The sequence below is a fragment of the Rhincodon typus genome, chromosome 18, assembly GCF_021869965.1.
Source record: "Rhincodon typus isolate 14 chromosome 18, sRhiTyp1.1, whole genome shotgun sequence".
NCBI lineage: Eukaryota > Metazoa > Chordata > Chondrichthyes > Orectolobiformes > Rhincodontidae > Rhincodon > Rhincodon typus.
In genome coordinates this window covers 16,054,825-16,060,824 of record NC_063349.1, presented here as the reverse complement: position 1 = coordinate 16,060,824, position 6,000 = coordinate 16,054,825, and the positions used below count along the sequence as shown (strand labels likewise).

At 39.0% G+C, this 6,000-nt stretch overlaps 1 protein-coding gene across 1 annotated transcript in view; it reads left to right on the top strand.

Annotated features, from left to right (window-relative positions):
• Positions 1–273: 273 nt before the first annotated feature.
• The window catches only part of shisal1 (shisa like 1), a 163,422-nt gene continuing 157,695 nt past the window's right edge, over positions 274–6,000 (top strand). Inside the window, exon 1 of the mRNA XM_048607668.1 lies at positions 274–565. The gene's annotated coding sequence lies outside the window, so the exon portion shown is untranslated. The remainder of the gene's footprint in view (positions 566–6,000) is intronic.

The following is a 6,000-nucleotide window of genomic DNA, read 5'->3' as shown; positions in this document are numbered from 1 at the left end:
TATCAGTCTTATCAGGAAACAACATGATTTCATCTCGCCTTCTCAGCCAGCTCTGTGTGTACTTGATTGTCTGCCGATTTTGACTTTTTTCTTTCCTTATCTACTCCCAGTGATCAATAAAATAAGCAAACAAAGGAAGAGAGAAACAGCCAAGAGGGGATATACTCAGGTGAGGCTGTGGAATAACAGCTGTGTGAAGGCAGATTGGCCCAAAAGAACAGACTTAAACAACTGCACTTGCTGGAGAGAGAGAGAGAGAGTGCACTGGCTCTGAGGGATTGGAAAGAACGAAATGTTGGAACTGGTTGCTCTTGCCTGACCCCCGACCCTACCATTGGTGCCAGCCTGGTCTGTGACAGGTTGGAACTGCTAATGACAGCATTAAACGTCTGAGCTCAGCTGTAAGGGCTGTCCGTTTTCTTTTCCAACGCCTTTGATCTGAATACGGACTAGAATGGATTAACAAGACCACTGGGGAGAACAGTCAATTAAAAAAAACATTAAAACATATTTCAAAGATTTATTGAGATTACATGCCGGACTGCAATAAACCAACTGCTCACAGGTACAGAAATTTTCTTTGTCTTTTATTGTTTCACTGTGCCGTAAAAGCTGTTCCTGTGCTAAATGCTACAGATTGTTGCCATGGTGATTTGAGTATAGTTATCGGGTACCAAAGTTTATCCAAGTAAGACACAGCATCTATCAATAACGTTTACACCGCACGCACAATATTTATAGGACTTTGCCAACAGTTGAGGGAGAAAGGACGGAGAATCATTTGCTGTCATAATGCACAGTGCGTGCCTACTCGAATTTACATTGTAACCCGAACCAAGCAACTGTTACTCTTGTTTGGAGATTTAGCGCTGTTTAACTGGTCTGATTTCTGCAAACGCTGCTTGGTATGATGCACAAATTGGACGAATTGTTGCTTTCTGTCTTAAAGTATGCTTAAAATTTAGTCTGTAGTTTCCAACACAAAAAAAATCTATTTGTGATGCTAACGTGGCTCCAATGGAATGACCTTGCATTGTTTTTTTCTGTACAGACGGTTCTGTTAACTCCATTCTCTTCACAGGATCACAATACCATTTGAAACGCAATTAGAATAAAAGAACAGCAAAAATGCACAGCTATTTTGCGAAGAGCAGGGAAGATTGACGATTGCTTGTGTGTTAGTATATACAAGACTAGAGGCAGCAGATAATTTATGTTAAGTGTGACTACTAAGTAGACAAAAGGTGTCAAACTGCTTTACCAGTAAAGGTTGTGGTGGGGGAGGGGGTGGTGGTGGCTGAGTGGATTGGGAAGTTGACGTTTGATTCACTTCAGTTATTTTCGTGCCCATTTTTGGGGCACCAGTATGGTGCCAGATTTGAAGGTTGCCCGCAGTGATTTAGCATTTCATATCTTCGGTGTTTGACAGAGTGTGAATACACTGAATACAAAGTGACACATTTGGAGAATACTTTCTTGTGGTAAATCGTTCTCTATAATATCCTTTTAATAGAAAGCTTCATTCCCTCAAAAAAAATGTTTACCTGAGACTAATTTGGAATCTCCTGTCGGTCATATCTGGTGACCTGCAAACTACATTCCATGTCGTATCAAGACAGTCCTTATGGTGGACTGCTATTCATTGCATTTTGTAGGGAGGAGGATGTGAACAGTTGCTCTTGTGGAAACTGTCTAATTATTCCTTTAAATAACAGAAAATTCAAGCTAATTCTAAGGCTGGAGCTCTAGTATCCCAAGTAAACAACTGAAGACTTCAGATGATAGCCATACTTTCACATGTGTCCAAACATTGCCACTGAAAATATAGCTTAATGGAATAAGTGAGCAAGGAAGCAGTTTACAGGAGACTGGTTGAGTAGTAGGCAGAGATTTTACTATTCTAAGACTGTACCCCATTGTTGATCCAAGATGCCATTAAAACTTGAAAGTTACTTCTTTTTTAAGGAATGCAGTTTATACATTACTCCTCACCCAGAAAGTTCCTGATTCAATCAATAATTCTACAAAATATATGCCAACTTGTTATGTTCAAAGGCAAGTGTTATCACATAATGACAAACAATCCAAATGCTTTAAAGCTAAACATTTGTTGCAGCATTATTACATGAGCAATTGTGTTTTTCCAATGCTTGTAGTATTTTAGTTAATTAGACTCAAAAGTCAAAGTGAATAGAAATATCACATTTGCAAATATCTAGTTGTATTTAAGTTTTATCCAATACAGCTAACCTGTAGCCATTATAATAATACGCTGTAATTTTGAACTCAGGATATCACAAAATGTCTTCCTTAAATCCGTAAGCAGCAACCAAACAATGAGCTAATCAGTTTACACTGAATGAGCACAGATTAGATACTGATAGTTACAATTCAGCAATGTGTATATTGTAAAGTAAAGTTCAGAAACATTTCTGCTTTTTGTAATTCTCAGTACACACTAGATGAAAAGAAACAACTCACTACTGCCTAGTACCGAAAGGCTTAAATGTGTTTGAATTATAATTACTCTCTCATAACAAAGTTCACCTTTTTTTATTGCTTTCCATAATTTGTATTTTATTCATGACTGCTGTATCTGCTGTATACCAGTAGGTTATGAAATTGCTACAATTGACCAATCTCAGAAACTAAAACAAGGCTGATTGGCAACAAAAAGCAGTGGCTAACTTTTCTGTGACGGAAACATTGCCTTATAGAAGTGGTTCTTAAATGTTCACACCCACATGTCACTTGGATGGAACAAAAGACCCTATGTATCACTTCACCCTCTTTCTGTTGTTGCCACAAAATAACCCATTAGGATTAATGGGAAAATGCTGATGCTGTTGATGAGACATCAGTGAGGTGATGTCTGGTTCCGAGCTGAAGAGTTTCAGTCTCACGTTGGACTCGATCTTCAGCCAATTCCACTTTGTTGTTTTTTGACTCCTAAATGTTGATGATTCGATGGTGGCTATATGTTCATGGTATGCTAGGTCCCTCAGAGCAGGGTCATGGAGCATCAAATATTTGGAATACTTGGTGCGAAGACCATTAGACTTTTATCACTAAATACCAACTTCAGTCACTTCAATTTTGGACCAGACAGTGGGCACCTTTGCAGAACACCAGCAGTCTGCAGGCTACCTTTTGAAAACCACTGCCCTACAAAAATGTGCCTTGCCTGTACAAATGGGGGTGAGAAATCTCTGAATTAAAATTATATTGCCATGATATCAGGATCTTTCACTGTTAGCAGCTAAATTATTGGAAGCTATATTTTTCTACAACTGAAAGATCCAAGTAATGGTGAAAGAGCTAGGTCAGGAGTTTCCTTGGAGCTGCCTGTGCCATGAAAACAAAACATGGTGGAAATTCCATTTATGGGCATAAGCTGAGATTTTCCACACTTCCAGTGAAGTCATGCCAGCCGAGTGGAAATATTCCTGTCTGGTACTGCTGCATTGACATCGATCTGCCAATGTGGAAAATTGCCCAGATATGTCCTGTTCACAAATAGCAGGACAAATCCAACCCAACCCTATCAGTCTATTCTCAATCATGAGCAAATAGTTGGAAAGTGTCATCAATAGTACTAAGAAGTGGCACTTGATCATTGACAACCTGCTCACTGATGCTCAGTCTGGGTTCTGTCAAGGCCACTCAACTCCTGACTTTATTATATCTGTGGTACTAATATGAACAACAATTTGAATTCCAGAGGTGAAGTGAAAATGACTTCTCTTGACATCAAAGTGGCATTTGACCAAGTGTTACATTAAGGATCTCTAACAAAACTGAATTTTTTGGGAATCTGGTGGAAAACTCTCCACTGGATTAAGTCATAACAGTACAAAGGAAGATGGCTGTTGGAGGTCAGTTATCCCAGCCCCAGGACACCACTGCAAACGTTCTTCAGTGTGGTGCCCTGATCCCAACCATCTTCAGCTGCTTCATCAATGACCTTCCCTCCAGCGTATGGTCAGAGTGGAAATGTTCACTGATGATTGCACCATGTCCAGCACTAATCCTGACTCTTCATGTACTGAATCAGGCCATGTGCAATTGCAGCAAGACCAGGACAATACCTAGGCTTGGGCTAATATGTAACAAGCAACATTTGTGCTACACAAGTGCCAGGCAATGACCCAGAGAGAATCTAACTACCATGCCTTTCTGTTCAATAGCATTACAACTGCTATATTCCCTAATATCAACATCCTTGAGGTTATCATTGACCAGGAACTCAACTGAACCAGCCATATAAATATAAATACTCTTGCTACAAGAACAGTGAAAGGCTAGAAATTTTGAGTGACTGAGTGACCTTGACTCCCAGTGCCTGTCTGCCATTTTTAAGACATCAGTTGTGAGTGTGATGGAATACTCTCCATTTGCAGGGGGGGCTCAAAAAAGTTCAACACTATCCATGTCAAAGCTGTCAAAGTTGTTTGAGCTCTATCTACCATCTCCCACATTCATTCCCTCACCACCAATGCAGCGTGTCCCATTGACAAGATGCACTGTGATAGGCTCCTTAGACAACACTTTCCGAACTCATGATCAACAACCTAGAAGAACAGGTCTGCTAATGCATAGGTACACTACCATCTGCAAGTTCCCCTCCAAGCTACAGAGCATTTTGAATTGGAACTATCCTGTTGCTAGGTCACAATTCTGGAACTCCTTCCCTAACAGCAATGTGGGCGTACCTACACCCCAAGAACAGCATTCTTTCAAGAAAGTAGTTTAGCTTCTCTCAAAGGCAATTAGGGATGGGGACAATAAATGCTGGCTTAGTCAGCGATACTCAGTTCCCATGGATGAATTTTAAAATGTCCTGAGGAATCTCTGGGCTGCACTTGAGAAAGACGAGTGAAAAGTATTTTAATTCCAAAATGAAGTGATAGAGGAAAGGAAATAAGATTGATTGATTGCTGTCAGAACTTAGCACAAATTAAATAATAGTGGCATGAGTGACTAGAACAAGTTCAATAAGTTAGAACCAAGAAATGCAGACTCAGAAATTGTGAGCTTGAAGTAAGAGAAGGATTATCAATGTAGTATAATATGTTTTTCATCCATTTTGTTCAGGCCATGGGTATGAATTTGCTTGGTATCATGGTATTCCAATAATATGAAAATTCACTGTTATTTCATCAAGAGCCAAAAGCACGAATCTAGATTGGTTGATTTATTGTATTGGAATGCTAATTAGTTGGAAAAGGAGGATCATTGTGTTCACTCTCAAACACTTTACGATATTGTAATGGAATGGTTCCCTGGTTACTCTTAAATTGACAGCTTTGCAATGAGCTATTTATCACAATTCGGTTTCTTCAGTTCTGTAGTTTTGCAATAATGAAAACGCTGCTGCATGTTGATCAGTTGAAATAGAAAGTCACCGAGAAACACTGTCTTCCTTCAGAAAATATAATTTTCATTCAATGTTGATGAACTATTCCAGTTTAATTAAATGCTGGAATATATTGCTTACCCACTGCTTTAAGAATCGAGCCCTCGGTTGCCATAACCTAGACTCTATTGTTTTAAAGAATTGCCTTATCTCCCTTTATAGCAAGAGGGGAAAATAACTATGACATAGATGAGAATAACAAGCTTCTTTTAAGGCAGCTTTGCTGTTATGAATACACATGTTGATGGTGGAAATTCATAGCACGAAATGGTGGCACATTCATATAACGTGCTATCTGCTAAGATAGTTAGGAATCATTTAAACAATTTCCAAAGTAAATCAGCCAATATATCTATATTTCCTGTTGCATAGTTCAGAACAAACTTTGATTGAGAGTTGAAACTCTGAATAAAGTAGTCGGGTATGTTTTTCTTTTAACAGTGTTATAAGGTGCTGCCTTTTTGAGAAAAACAATTTTTCAGTTCATTTACAGAGAAGTGACTGACATTGATTTTATCATTGTGCCTCTTGCATGTGGTCTCACCATGCCAGAAATTATGCATGGCTCATTTTACTCTTTTACT